Source organism: Bactrocera dorsalis, chromosome 5 (assembly GCF_023373825.1).
Source record: "Bactrocera dorsalis isolate Fly_Bdor chromosome 5, ASM2337382v1, whole genome shotgun sequence".
Taxonomy (NCBI): Eukaryota; Metazoa; Arthropoda; class Insecta; order Diptera; family Tephritidae; genus Bactrocera; species Bactrocera dorsalis.
This window is the reverse complement of record NC_064307.1, coordinates 71,677,216-71,693,284: the sequence shown is the minus strand read 5'-3', so window position 1 is coordinate 71,693,284 and position 16,069 is coordinate 71,677,216. Positions and strand designations below refer to the sequence as shown.

The 16,069-nt window shown below is 33.6% G+C and overlaps 1 protein-coding gene across 2 annotated transcripts in view; it reads right to left on the bottom strand.

The window, feature by feature from the left end:
• LOC105229456 (galactosylgalactosylxylosylprotein 3-beta-glucuronosyltransferase P) overlaps window positions 1-14,562 on the bottom strand; it is a 52,155-nt gene extending 37,593 nt beyond the window's left edge. Inside the window, exon 1 of one of the 2 annotated variants that reach the window (XM_011209763.4) lies at window positions 14,156-14,562. The gene's annotated coding sequence lies outside the window, so the exon portion shown is untranslated. The remainder of the gene's footprint in view (window positions 1-14,155) is intronic. The other variant, XM_049458224.1, reaches the window with a different exon arrangement.
• Between the last annotated feature and the right edge of the window lie 1,507 nt (window positions 14,563-16,069).

The window sequence follows — 16,069 nt, the reverse complement described above, 5'->3', positions numbered from 1 at the left end:
CCGTTTGGAAAAATATAGGGTAAAATCATCTCAGCACTTATTCTTTTAATGCTAATCCGTTTCCGTTATTTGAAAATAATTTAACATTTCAGTTTATTGGGTTACTTTATGTTTAAGGTTATGCTGTCATATGGTCGTCATATGCCCACCATAGCCATTTGGCAATTGCAAATAATTATATAGTAGAATGTATTTAGCCACCATGGCGTGAATGACTTTCTTAGTTGTGCCTTTTGGAGAAGTGCGCACACACACATACTTGTGAACTCTTCGCCGCCTTATCAACCCATTAAAAAGCACAAAAACAGCAGAATAAGTTCTTGCAGTCCTTTGTGTATTATTAAGTTTCTAAAAAGCTCTTATGTTTACCTGATTCTTGCCAGCAGGTTGGTATATTGCTGCTGGCCAAAAGGTACATTATGACTGCGTTGTATATTTATGTACAATAACATTTTTAGTGTGTGTTGTGGCTTTTTGTTTACATTGTATGTATTTTTATTTAATTTCGTTAAAAGCAAGTATGACATATGAATATGATTTCGAAAACCTAAGTTAGTGCCTAGCATAAGGCCAGCAAACACTTGAAACGTGTTGCCCAGAAAGCAGCGCATTTCCCTTTTGACTTCAGGTATATGTATGTATAAATATATTTCAGTATTTTTGCTCGTGCATTATATTTTAGAATGACTAACAACACCTTAGGAAAAGGTAATGTGTACCTTAGTGTCGCTTATGCAGTTAAAGTCAGCTGGTGTTGCAGTCTTTTTATTGTGGTTGCTTTTCAACGTTGCTCCAGCACGTTTCTGATATTTGCATAATTGTAGTTTAAGTTTTGAAGTAGTAGCTGTGAATGACCTGGACCATAGTGCTTGCGCAGCGATTGAAATATTTCTATGTAAATCTAATTTTAATGTTAAACATATATATTATTAAAAGATTATTTGCATTAGTAAAAATTATTGTTTAGTCAGTGATATAAAAGATATGATTGTTCTAAGCTGTCCAAGTGTGATCTCTGTCAGGATTGACTAAAGTTAAGGAATATATAGGTTAAGTTACGTTAAAAGGTGGACCCTAACAGAGATCTCTTAGAACGCTCGGTCCGTCGAAGATAAACTGCGCCTTGCAAAGGCTGGACAATGGAGCAGATAAGGGGATTTCTTCCCACCGAATATTCGCTTGATATCGTTTCTTTATCATTTGACCTTTTTCTACCGAAACGGCCTCTTTTGAATGTCCGCTCGTCTTATCGTCTATTATTACCACAACAAAAGATCGGTTCCATTAACTCAGGAATGCTTTCCATATACTTTTTTTAAAAACATCAAAAGTCACAGTCCGACATGAAGATATTCTCTTATTTTTAGAGAATAAACCCATCAAATTAGGACTTTATCCCCTTTTGATTTTGTTTTACCGCCAAGTAAGTCAACTGGGAAAACTTCTTTGCAGCGCAGTCATATTTCATACGCAGTGAATTAAGTGCTAAACTTGACAGCTGCGTGACTGAACTTTATCCACGCACTTTCTCAGCCAACTATGTACAATAATTGCAATAGTAGCGTTAGTATAGGGTGTTTACTAATATAGGGTGGATTTTTCATGCCGAAAGCATTGTTAAAATTGAATATGGAGGCAACTTAGTGTATATAGAGGACCACACAGCCAAAGCAACTTTATCACCTGAGTGCTAAAGGGTTTCAACAAGGTATGTCAAGTTAATGATGCACGTTTGGCTTTGTGGAAGAAATCATTTGGACGTTTTGGCCAGTACGGGTATACTGAAAGAAGTCGTGTAAAATTGTACTTATCGCACGATCTCCATACAATATTTCCATTAATTTTCCTGTTCCTGTTTTCTATGCCTCCAAAATAAACACCCTGTTTTTAACAAAAAATGGGAATAGACTAGTAGCCCTTACTTACGAGCACTACGCATTTCAGCACGCTAAGTGCATTGAAATTCCTCTCAACCGCATTCGCTCGAACACGTCGAAGGGTAGGTTCATTTGTTGTTACAGATTAAGTGCACGCATTCGAATAGAAGCGCATGCGGGCATACATAATGCATATGCATATGTACGGGTATATAAATTTGCTTGTTAACACACACGCAGCTTTATTACTCGGTAGGTGGTGGCGTGAGTTAGGTGCGTTCTATCAGAGTTAGTGTTATTGAAGTAGTCACAACTACTCACATGAAAAGCTGCCACAGCCATACAAATATATTGGAAAAAGCCGTTTACATTACCGTTACCGCAATTGAAATGCAACATCAGCCACATGACTGCACGCCATCCTGCCTATTTCCTTTTCACATTTATGCCAACCACTTGTGTCTAACCCTATTTCCTATTTATGTTGTTATGCTTCGGCGGGCATGCATTGCGTGTCCATCTGGTGCTTTAAGTAAACCTAAAATTGTATGCCACCTTTTGTTTAATCACATTGAGTCCAACCCTTTGCTGGTCGTATTAATAAGTTTTTGAAATTTTTGTTTTTACTTTTCATTTTGATACCCTGAACAGGGTATATTAAGTTCGGCAGGAAGTCTCTCAGCTTTTGAAATAACGAACTAAAGTTTTGCACATGATCGTTACTGCCGAAGAAGCTGCTCATTTGTTGGCATCCTCGATTATGGAACAACATGGCATATAGCTGTCATCCAAATAAAGTTTCTATTTGACGAGATATCTTCACCAAAATTATCATAGTTTATTGCCGAAGGCAACACCACTATCTCTGAAGAAATTAATGAGATCAGATCACTATAGCATATAGCTACCATACAAACTGACCGCTCAAAATCAAATTTTTGTATGGCAAACTGTTTTATGTGTGGATGGTATAGTAATTTCTTTTTTTTCCTGTTTTTATTTCAGTTACTTTTAGCTGTGTTGTTGTTATTTTTGTATTATTTACACTTTTCTCAATTAATTGAAGTAGCTTTCCTTACAGTAGTTGGGCTTTCGTTACTAGTTGGGATATATTATTTTGCCATTATTACGCGCATTTCTATCATCCATTATAACTTAACCCATTCTCTCATTTTCATATCACATTTAGTTCTGCTATTTAGCGAATTCCGTGCATTGTTTGCTAGCCGGTCTATGGCCGCTTGCAGCTCCTTCATACGTTCATACTACATACAAATAAAATAGCAACAGTTTTTCTGGCCACACCATAATGACATACATTATCCACTTTAAATGTCTAGAACGCAAAACAACCAATAGGGGTACTTTTTTCAGTTACTAAGTATAATCAGTACAACCACAGCGCAACGCTTATGTTGAGTTAAGTTGGTAACGGTATGGGTGGTGGGGCCATGTCAAGTCAGCCCAAGTCGAGTACCTACTTCACATATATTGCCCTTTTGACTTTTTACTTTGTGTCTTACTTTTTTATAATGCTTTTGTTTTTGTAGCATGGAAGACTCTACTTTTACATATTTGCCTGATATTCCTCCCGAGACCGTGTGTGTAATAAATAATCGCGTCTGCTGTTTCCTATCAGCTGCTCCTGTGCGCTTTGTTGCTTTTCCATTTTACTTACATATATACATATTTGCTCCTCTATTTATTTGCTTTAGCTCGGCCCGGTAGTCATGTGCCTAACTACCTGACATTCTTGCTACTCTTCACTTTTTAGTACTTCCTATAAACAAGGCATGTGCTGAGAAAGCCGGCGAAAAGGCTGACCGAGTCAGGAGCTCGTTTCATTCTTATACTCATTTCCATGCTCTCAGCATTGCAGTCAGTTAATGCGCAACTCTCTCTAGTGCCTTTATTTTTGTTCTAAAATATTCTAGCTGGCCCGGAAGATATAAACACGCCTGTTATAAAATTACGTGCCTTTGTCGCATATGATTTAACAGCGAGTTTCGTCCCTGTTTATAGTGTTTTTACAGCATCTATTAGAGTGTCTCTCTTAATGCTCACATGTTGAATATTTGAGAGCGAAAAATGGAGTAATGGAAACTATATGCAATGCAAATGTGAACTACAGTAGGCGCTTAAATTTTTCGAATTCCTTCTATTTTTACACTCGTGTAGTCATATGACGTCTGAATTTTTTCAAATGATATACCAAATGCGTGGCTGTTGCAGCTTTATTGACCTGGTATTATTTTTAAATTCAATTGTTGAATAAATACAACTGAAACATGTTTGTATTGTGTCTAACATGTGTTTTGAAGTTAAAAAAGACTAGAATGCAATTTGCGATATTTTTAATGCAAATATTTCATTTACGTTCGAAGCATTTAAAAGCAAAAGTTGACATTGACATTGACTTTTTTTCTCACTCAAATAATTTAAAAAATATTTACCGTTCCGCATAAACATTTGCAAAATTCCTAAGTATGTATATATTAATATTAAGAATAAAGGGTCAATTTTCTCATATTTTTTTATTTAAAAGTACTAGGCAGTATATTTTAGTTTGATCTATTCTTAAACAATATCAAGATGCCTTGAATAAATTATTATAATCAAATCATATTTAAATGTCTTTTACAGTTAACAACTATGTAGGGAACATTCTGAATTTAAAAGAATACTGTAAAATTAACATTTTGAAACAATGCTGTAAAACTAACATTTTGTATTTAAAAGAATACTGTAAAATTAACATACAATTCCAAATTATTACAACAGACTGTAAACGGACAGCGCAAAAGAACAAACCGAAATATGAGGAGAGAGAGTAGATACTTTATTGTTGTCTTAAAAATTATTAAAAGAAATACTAATATGTATATTAAAAACCCACGCATTTGCAATTATTGAAACAAATAAAATGTAGGAAAATAACTACATATTTATAAACAAGTGTCATGACGTCAATTTCATTATAACAATTGAAGGCAATGAAAGCATGTGTTAAAATATTTGTGAAGACATTGTGCAAATATTGTTTAATAAAATTAAATAGATAAATATGAAATAAATTATTTGTCAAATATCACAACTTTGGAAAATAACAAATTAAGCGTTTCTGTAAAAATAATGTAACAATTGGCACACTTGTATTTTATTCTAAATATTTGAATAACCAATTTTTCTATTTTTACTATTATTACTATTTAAAAAAATATTTATACTATTTAAAAAAAAAATATTTATACTATTTAAAAAATATTAAACATTTGACGCAATTAAATTTAAAGCACAATAACAATATTTACGCATTCAATAAAATGTGTTTGTTGAAAACAAAAATATTTACGAGAAGAAAACCTGTACCAACGAATCTAATGTGGTGTTAAGATAATTTCAAAAACGTAACATTTTCTGAACCTGTATAGACTATATTTATTTAAGAGGTTAAATTTAGCCTTCTTCCAATTGGAAAATCCAAGTATAGCCAGGTTCTTCTCCACCTGTTCTTTCCAACGGAGTGGAGGTCTTGCTCTTCCTCTGCTTCCTCCGGCGGGTACTGCGTCGGATACTTTCAGATCTGAAATGTTCTCGAATAGGAAGACCTCCGTCGGAACGAGCCTTATACAACAGCTCAGAGGATTTCAGGATTTTTACCACACCTGCTGCCCAATATCTATTAAATGGCAGCATTAGGAGCCGTGAAATATAACCCACATTATACTCTGCATTCCGTCGAATACCCTTTTCCAATTATCTGAAAGTGGAATCTTCAGAGTAGATGACCCCTACCATATAAATATGTTCTCTTTTTCCTAAAAATAGAAGCTTTTTGGTCTACCAATCTTCAACTATCATGTGTTGATAGTATTGCAATGCATGCGGGATTTCTCTAGTGCCCAATGCTTTAGAAGCTCAAAGGTCTGGGGTAACGTAGAATGTCTTCATTTCATGAAGGAATTAACAACTTTTCCAAACATCCGAAGAGGCCTTAAAAATATTAATCAGCTTTTTTAGGCCGCTTCAAAAATTAACTAAAATTGAGACTAAAATACCTCTGCATTTATCGAAATCTACGAATAAATTAACTTTATATAACTATTAGTAATCTGACAATATTTTTTATCAATATAATGCAATTTAAGCTCGCTAAAAATTAAACAAACCTGCAACAGCAACACTGTCATAAAAATAGTGTCACTTTGGGTATGTATGAGTTTTGGGTAGACCTTAATTTTTCATTGTATAAACACTAAATAAACTGGAGCATATTAAATGGAACTGTGTGTGTGCACAATTTGTGAATGTAATGAAAATTTTCTAAGAAAAAATACATACATACATATGTATAAAACAACTTACAAATTTTCACATACAAAAGTGTTTTTCTTTTCAACCATATTTACAAATAAACAAATACACACACACATGAGTTTTCCACACACACTGGGTTAACACGCACAGAAGACAAGTAAGCCACTGATACGTGTAGGCGCTTCACGTTCAAGCATTCATTTATATGCCAGGCGGCGCATACAAAAATTTAAAAAGGAAAACCTTGTAAGTGCCAATGTATGGCACTTTCACTTTTCCCCCAGCATCAGTGCGAAGTGGAAGTGACGGAGAGGACTGGACAGCGGCAGCAGCCAATATAATACGCGTCGACTCGTCAATGAATACACAACCACATAAGTTTAAACAAAAAAACGAGGAAAAGGAATTATGATGGAGCCACTTAAAAGCGGAGCAAGAGTTTGGAGCACATCAAGTGCGCTACCAAAGGAAAAATGGAAAAAAAAGAATAAAGCAAGCAACAAGGCGCAAAAGCTGAGTCAATAGATGTGCGAGTAGCCACAACGGATGATGGAGCCGCGAATAGCAGGCGCATGTGGTGCGCAGAAGGTGAAGCAAAAAACAATGCAAACAAAATTTGTTTGCTTTTTGGAAAAGGAGAAAGAGCGCAACGGCAACGGCGACGGTGACAGAACACTAAAAATAGAACAAACGCCGTGCATGCAAACGTCGAGGAGGCATTACGGCACAACGTTTGAAGCAGAGGATTACCCGCGTGAAACTGTTGGACGCGACTTTGATTGTATTGAATATACACATACTAGCAGGTGCTTATATACACACATACATGCATGCATGCATACATACATACGTGCATACATATGTGCATATTAACAGCAGAGTTACGCTGACAACGTGGAGCGAGTAATGCGACAATTAGGGAGCACAATGAAGGCAACTAAAAAAAATTAAGAAAAAATTAAAAAAAAAAAAATATTTAAGAAATCATTGCAAACCAAAAACTCGACAAAAGCGATAAACGCAAGTGGTTTTGTACTACGTGGAGTCGCGCGGCAAAAAATGTACTTTGAACGTATAATTGAGTGCAATGACATATACACACTATTATCTACATATAGACATGCTTATATAAGCATAAATTTCAGCATAATTCAAAAGTAGCGCAATCTATGTCATATCGCAAAAGACCCCCGGCTTTTTTACGTGTGTGTGTGTATGTGCCTACATGCTTTATGCTTCACATTAAAACTCCATTGTTTCTTATTTTTTTGCATTTCTGTTTCATTTTCATGGTTTGCTTTTATAGTTTAGCTTGCTTGTAGCGTGACCGCGTAATCGCTTCTATTTGCTTTTTCTGTTTTTGTATTTTTTTTTGCTGCGGCAAAAGGTTTACGTTTTTACGGTATTTATACTAAATTTACTTAAAATATCAGGGAAAGTTTTGATGGAATTTAAGAAATTTCGTACACTTCCTTTTCTCTTTAAGAAGCTGCTAATTTATCGAACTATAGCTCCAAGTGGCCGTTCCCACGACAATCGGGTCTAAGTAACCGAAACGAAATCGGAATTTTATCCGATAAAGGACTGTCAACTCGGCAACATTCCTGGAAATTACTTCAAAAATATTTTCTGCCGCTACAACAACAACAACAATACCTCTATAATATTTAGCTGTCATACAAAATAATCTTCAATATACATATATATATTTTTTTTTTAACTGAGAGAGTGAACAAGTTCGTTTCAGTTTTACTTGTTTGGTTGGTCAGTTGATTGAAAAGACGGCAGACCGCAGGCGGCTGACCGCAGGCGGCCTCAATTACGTTATCATTAGCCCCATTGTGCTCACTGTGGTTAGTAAATAAGGCCTTATCCAGCAACTCGGTAAAAAAAAACCTGATTTTTTCCAACCCAGCTGACCAATGTCACTTAAGTTTGAGCATTCGCAGCCATGGAGTGTATGCCGTCTCTTCCGAGTGTAGGCTGGACATTGGCAAAAATAATGTTCCAGCGTCCCATAGGGTTCCCTTTTGCTTAGAAAAATAAGCTTTTTGGTCGGTTAATCACCAACACATCTTCGTGGTATGACCTGGTTTGGAAGTGTTCCAAGAACTGAGGTGTTGCTCTTGGGCCCAGTGTTTCAAACAAACCAATTTTCCAATTCTCTAAAGGTTGGATCTTAAGCATAGGGTTCCCTTTTGCCTAGAAATAGAAGCTTTATGGTCTGTCAACCATCATCACTACACCAAAGTAACTTTGTGGTATGTCCTGCGTTGCTAATGTTAGTATTGGTTCTACGAATAGCCTTAAATGCTGCTTGGCTCTCCACTGAAAGATTTATAGAATTGCTGGTTAAAGCAGATACCTACTTGGCGCCTCGAAATTTCGGCCTGAAAAACTGAATTATATCCAAACTGGTGCATTTTATCAGTAAGAGTCTAGACTCCTAACCCCTTCATTGAACATAAAAGATCTCAGCTACCAACCTTTTGGTATAGTTATTATAAAAATTATTAAATAAGCAAACAATAAAAATGTGAATTTAAAACACACAAATATACATATATGTATATTTAAATACATGTTATATAATTAAAATCGAGTCAGCAGATTTTCCACCGTGGCTCATAAGTCTCCGGTGTAGCTTTTGTTTGCCTACTTTGATTACGCACACTTTTATATTAAATACATTTCTACGCACATTCGCACATATACATATCTAGATACGCATATATATTGTTGGTGAGAATTTTTTAACATCAAGCAAACGACCCTTAACAAAGGAAATCACATTTGTATATACGTTTATGTATGTATGTACTTGCATGTGTAATGTATAGACGCGTATGTTCACGCATTCATAAGAGCATAAAGCCATTTATCTGGACTTAGCTTCCGTCCTCATAATTTCTTTGCGAGTAAGCGAATCACTTTTTATGTGCAAAATGCTTGAATATGAGATTAAGTCCATACGTACAAGTTTTGAAAAAAAAGGAAGTGAATGTATGTATGTGTCCCGAATTCAATTATATTCACATACAGAAAATATTTTTAAGTAGTCTTAAATTGCCAGTATTTGGATTTCTATAGTTAGCATCAAAAAAAAAAAAAATAGTTTGAAAATAGTTTGAATATATCAAAGTGAATTTTAGTATTAAAAAAATTCAAAAAATAATATTAAAAAACATTAAAACTCATTTTGATCAAAAAAATTAAAATATTTAAAACATTTTGAACATAAATTTTTTTTTTGAATTTTTTTGTTATCTAAATTTTATTAAGATAACATATATTTTTTAATTTTCTTAATAAAGTAATTTTTAACATAAAAGAAATTCAAAAAAACTATTTCAAATATATTTTAAATATTTTGAAAATTCTTTATGTGAACTTTAATATTAAAAAAATAAAAAAAAAACAAATAAAAAAAATATTTTTTATATAAAATTCATTTTGATAAAAAATATTCAAAATACATATGTACATATATACATATATTCAAATTTATTTATTTTTTATTTTTTTTATATTAAAAAATTTTATTAAAAAATATTTATATTAAAAAATTCACTTTGAAAGAAATACTTTCAAAAAAAATTAATTTTTTAATATAATTTAAAAAATATTTTGTTTTCGAATTTTTTTAATGTAATGGTAATATACATATACATATTTTTTGCTATTTTAATGAAGTGAATTTTAATATTCAAAAAAAAATTCTAACACTTTTTAATAAGTAAATAGTAATATTTGAAAAAAACATTTTTTTTTGCAATCTTTTTTATAATGTGAACTTTAATATTATTTTAATATATTAATTAGATTTTTTTTCTTTCAACATTTCTATGCTAAGACTTTGGTATATAAAACTTATTTACATATAAACACATACATACATGTATCACACAGATTTTCATATTTGCATTTTGCACATTTTATTTTTATATATCTCGCTGGCTTCATCTGCGCTCAATCCTAATCGCTTTGCAAACACACATATTACACATATGTACATATGTACATATTATAGATGTTTTTATCGCCGACATAACTCCTAATTTGTTTCGTAAACAAACAAGCAACGGCAGTTTCATTCAAGCTCATTTATTCATTCAAGCTCAATGGCGTGGACATAAAGCTCCAAAGAAGCTAATGTGATAAAATAGAATTGAAAATCTATGCGAGACTTTTGCGAAAGAAGAAAAGCAACAATATACTTAAATGCTGCGATGATCATTGGATGTTGGTCTTGCAAGACAGCATGATTTACGATTCTTTTTTCTTGAACTCAAGGCATTTTTTGTGAAAGGAAATAGAATAGATGAAAAGGTTACTTGTCACAACTAGACAAAAAAGTGTTACATTATTTTTAACTTGTGAAATAACATAAACTGTTAATCAGTTGTCAGACTTCTTTGAGACTCACTACTGGTGGAGAGAAATATTCAATAATACAATCTTTGAATGATTCATACTTTTTTCTCATCATTTATTTCATTATTGATTATTATTTTTCCGCAAATCTATAATATTACTGATTCGTCAAACCTCACTCGCCTATTGATATTTGCATCATCGATTGCCACACGAATTATCGCAAAAATTCTTATGTGATTCATAACTGATCTTCACCAAGTCACACGTTCGGAAGGCAAGCAACCATGGAGTTCAGTCGTACTTGAACTTTAACTATATGCGACTTTATTTGCTTCCGTTTCACTTACAAAAGTATAAAGAGCTCAATTGTGCAATTTGTATCAATAATTCTATGGAAATTATGCAGTCCAATACAAATTTATAACTAAATAGCACCCATTGCATGTTTACTAAGTATTATAAGACTGCAAAACATTATCAAATATTTGTATGCAATTAATCTCATGAAGAGGGGGTCTCTCATTTGAGGACGTTGTCTCCTTTTCATTTGGGGTGTTGTTTACATGGCGGGTCCCAAGCCCAGCGCACAACCCTGGTTAGGGATGGTTTGTCTTCTCACTATAGCTTGCCTTCAAACGGATGTTCTTTGGCTACCCAGAGGATACTTGGTCTAAGACCCGAAGTCGTGGTCTGCTTTATTTATTTTTTTTTTTTGTTTTGAGATCGCTAGACTTGTCACATGCCAATTTTTTGAGAATCCCCACAAAAACAACATTTTTTTGATATTTTATGCCTCAAGACTAGAATACCCCCCAAAGTCAAGTGCACCTGTGCCTGTGAAATCTACTAAACCCTGCGACGATTATCTTCGGTGTGTGAAAAAGGACTTTTATAGGAGTCAAATACTGCAGAGTAGTATATACATTTCATAACAGTCTTATACAATTTAGCAGTTGAAACGCATTACTTCAGTTCCAATTTAATATCAGTGGCAACCCTCTATTATTTATTTTATATTTACCTAAATTGAAAATGCCTTCGCACGTAAAAGATTATATACAACACAAGTTGGAACTGAAGTTAATATTATTTTTTTTATATCTTTAGCTGTAATTCTTTATAATTTGTTGAGTTCATAACTCATGATAAAATCAAAAGTATTGACAAAGAGCAGATGATGAGTTTTAACGCGTAATAGCAAAAAACCCAAATGCAAGCTGCTTCTAGCTTCTGATAAGCATTTATTTAGAAACTAATGCAGACAATGTCATTACTCATTGCAACAATTTCAATTTATTTGCACATAAATGACAAACTATGAAAGGAAAATTAAGGCGCAATCCACCCTTGTAAAAAGACAGTATGTATGCAAAGTACATGTGTCTGTTCTTTTAAGATTCGTTCTGCTAAATCCGATTATTTCAATACGACAAAAATAATGATGGGCCTTTCCTTGCTTAAGGTATTAAGAGATTTCTCAGTATCAGACGCTTCTATTATTTAGCAACTATTATCCGAATGCATAGCTATTTTGTATTGCTTTGCTGCTGGCTTACTACTTTATAAAATAATTGGTTAGATGCTGTCATATTATTTTTATACCCTGAACCGGGTGTATTAAGTTTGTCACGAAGTTTCTAACAGCCAGCAGAAAACATCGGAGACTTTATAAAGTAAGTACATAAATGAACAGCATGACGAGCTCAGTCAATTTAGCGACGTTCGACTGTTTCTTGATTAATATATACGCGAACTACTCTCTCAGTTTTTGAGATATTGTTCTAAAACTTCGCACACATCCTTTTCGGCACAAGCTGTTACTCATCTGTTCGAACCACTGTAATCGGACCACTATAGCATAAAGCCCCCTTCCAAATTGAACTATTTAAATTAAGTTCGTGTAGGAAAAACTTTTTCAATTTACGAGTTAGCTTCTCAACATTTTACATAGATTATTGCTTGAGACAAAGTTACAATCTGCGAACGAATTGTTTAGATCGGATCACTATAGCATATAGCTGCCCTACAAACTGACCGATCAAAACCAGGTTCTTACATGAAATCGTTTGTATTTGTGAAAGGTTTTTGGTGCAACCGCAGTGAAAGTTTCTTTTTTATTTTGTGCTTTTTCATGTTTTTGTTATTTTTCATAACATTTAGTTCATTATAGTACATATTTTATTATTTGATAAACTCATCTTTCATCTTTTCAATTCATTTAAGTGCTTGTTTTGTATTTCAAATATAAATATATATACATACATATATAATATATACTCTACACAGCTAGCACATATGTCTAGATTTACATATATGTGCTGTTTTTTTACTCTTTCAATTCGCAACGGAAAATAAGTGATAACTTGCATATACCACGTTTGCGAATTTGTAAAAACAATTATACGATAACAATTAACATGGGCGTGCTAGTACATTTTAAACAACAACAACAGCAATGTCAAATGAGCGGGAGAATAAAATAAGTACTTTAAACTAAAATGTCGTTACTTACACTTAGTTTTTATTATTAGCTATTTTACACACATATTTTTGAAAACTGTACTTTCTAACTTATCGCGTATGCTAATTTCTTACTACTTTTCGTTCCATCAACGTAAATAGTATAAAATAAATTTGCGAAAAAAATTTTCAAGGTTATTTCGTTAAGTGAATTCACTAAACTTTAAAGTGCTCTGACGGAATTTAGACGGAGTTGTTGTTATTGTTGTTATAATGGATAATGCTGAGACCTACGAATATTTTTGAGCCTGTAAGCTTTTCAAATCCTGATCAATTAAAGTTTTACAAGCCAGCAAGGCATCAGCTGTGAGAACCCAACTTGACATATGTTGAGAAATACAACTTTAAGATCATATGAGGTCTTTTACAGTGCCGAAGCTATGATATGCTTCACAGGTACATTTCTTATAGCATAAAACGGGATAAAAAAATCTGTAACTTGATTTTGATCGGTCGGTTTGTATGGCAGCCATATGCTACAGTGGTCCGATCTGAACGATTTCTTCGCAGATTGTACCGTTAACTTTTATAATAACCTGTGTCAAATTTATTGAAAATATCTTGTCATATAAAAAAGTTTTCCATATAAGAACTTGATTTGGATCGGTCAGCTTGTATGGCAGCTATATGTTATAGTGATCCGATAATGCCGCCGCCGGCAAATTAGTAGCTTCTTGATGAAAAAATAACGTGTGCAAAATTTCAGTTCAATATCTCTACAACTTAACGACTAGTTCGCATATACACAGACGCACAGTGTCTTTGGTCGAAGCGCTTTTAAGAAGCCCCATTTGATAACTTAACTAAGAGCACGTTAAATCTCAACAAAATTTTCATTGCATATTAATTTGCGTATATACATATGTATGTACAACAATAGAAAGATCTTCAGCTACAGTAGCTCTCCACAACTATATAGTAACTAAAGCAGCGAACTAAGTAATTACCCATTAAAAGGTAATTATTCAAATTGTCACTTTTCGTTATGTAAAGTTTATGACACTCGCTGACTAAATTAAGAATTTCTAAAATTACTTGTATGTAAATTTGCTGCTGTGACTTACCAGATTTATTTTTAACTACGTAAGTAAGTAGACATTGTATTTGCTGTAACTGCTGAGTTTGAGACGATGACTGTTTTGTTATTATTATTTTTTCATTTCGTCTTGTATTTTTTGTTATCCGCTCATACATTTACACATTGCCAGCAGAGCTCAAACAAAATTTGCTTTGGTTTTGAGCCAGATGTCAACAATATACTTGGACACTTGTATATGCATACACTTGCTTGTACTTATATATGTATACTCTTATATACCTATATACAACAATGAACTTTTCAGTTATTAAGCTTTGCTTTAATTCACTTACTTATGGCGCCTTGTAAATAACATTTTATTATTATTACTTGTTGTTGTTATCAGCACTAGTAACGCTTGTGAATTATTTGCATACAAGTATTTGCTTTTTTCTAAGCCAGTTGTTATAAAACAAAAATATTAATAAAATAAATTTTAATAAAATAGCGCATTTGCTTGGCTGCTATCAAGCGCTGCATAACAAAGCCCTCATTGCACACGGGCATATTATAAATTAATAATATGACCAATAAACCAAATATGTATATGAGTAACAACCGGCTGCCACACCGACATAATGCAAAACAAAAATTTGTTGTTTATAAACAATAAACGAAAAACAGCCCTTAAACGACAGCAGCGCTCAGGTGTTTGGCAGCGTTACCTTAGACAACCGAGCGACCCAACCGACCGACGGCCTTCAGTGTAGTCGTTATTGCACAAAAAGGCGAAAAGACAAAGAATTTTAGATTTTATTTAATGTGAAAAATTTTGAATAAATTTTTTTTACACAAAATTAAATTTCTCAAATTTTAATTATTACAAATTATATTACTATGAATAAGAACCGAAAAAAATAAATATTCAGAACCTGCAGCGTGTTACAGCATTTCGCCCGGCCACATGTTCGCTGCCGCTACGTCTAGGCAGTATTTTCAGTTAATGACTTAAAGGCGCACACAATGCCAACACACATTATAAATAAACAAAAGGAGAGCAAGAAATTACACACAAAGCAAACCACAAGATTACCTACTCAATGCACACAAATCAAACACTTTTTTAGACTTTTCACTGCAATTTAGCAAGCATAATTTACGGCGTCTTGGCATAAAATATGTTTTCCAAACTACTTTTTCTACGCAGCAAACACATTTATGTATATTTTAACTTTAGGTAAACACACAATAATTATCCTAAATAATTTGTACCAAAATTCCAACGCACAACAGTTTATGCCAACACCATCGAGAGTTCCTTTCATGCGCGCTGCGAAAGGATAACTGACATTAACGTTTTAGTACACCGCACATTTACTCACGCGCTGTAAAGCGGTCGGTTTATTTCGTAAAAAAACAAAAACAAGAAAAAATTAAAAGAGCCTAGTACCTACCACTGAGCGGCGTAGCCTATGCCGTTACACTGCACTATTCACGCACAAACACACAAACATATGCGCTTATAATTTATGTGTCGTTTAAAAACACGATAATAGCCACAAGTCAAAGTGATAATAAATATATACGCCACCGGAACAGCGTCATAAAAAGAATTTTGCCGATAAAAATGTGCAATCTATATTTTGACCGCAACCCATTAGGCGCGACTACGTTTTATTTCGCTGGATATCTTATTGAGACTGAAGTGGAACATGTGAAAACAAATTGATAAATACTATCGCCATGCCAGACGGCCACAAGCAACAAATATCAATACCAGCTAACAGCGGCGACCAATGCAAAGGCAAAAGTCGATTTACACATTAACAGCGGTGGTTTGGCGAAATAACAGAGATATGAAACGGAAGCAGCTGTAAACAGCAGAGCCGAGTAAGAAAATGCGACAGCACAGGTAACCGTTGATAAAAGTTGAATGTTTGTAATTGTGCACACAAACACA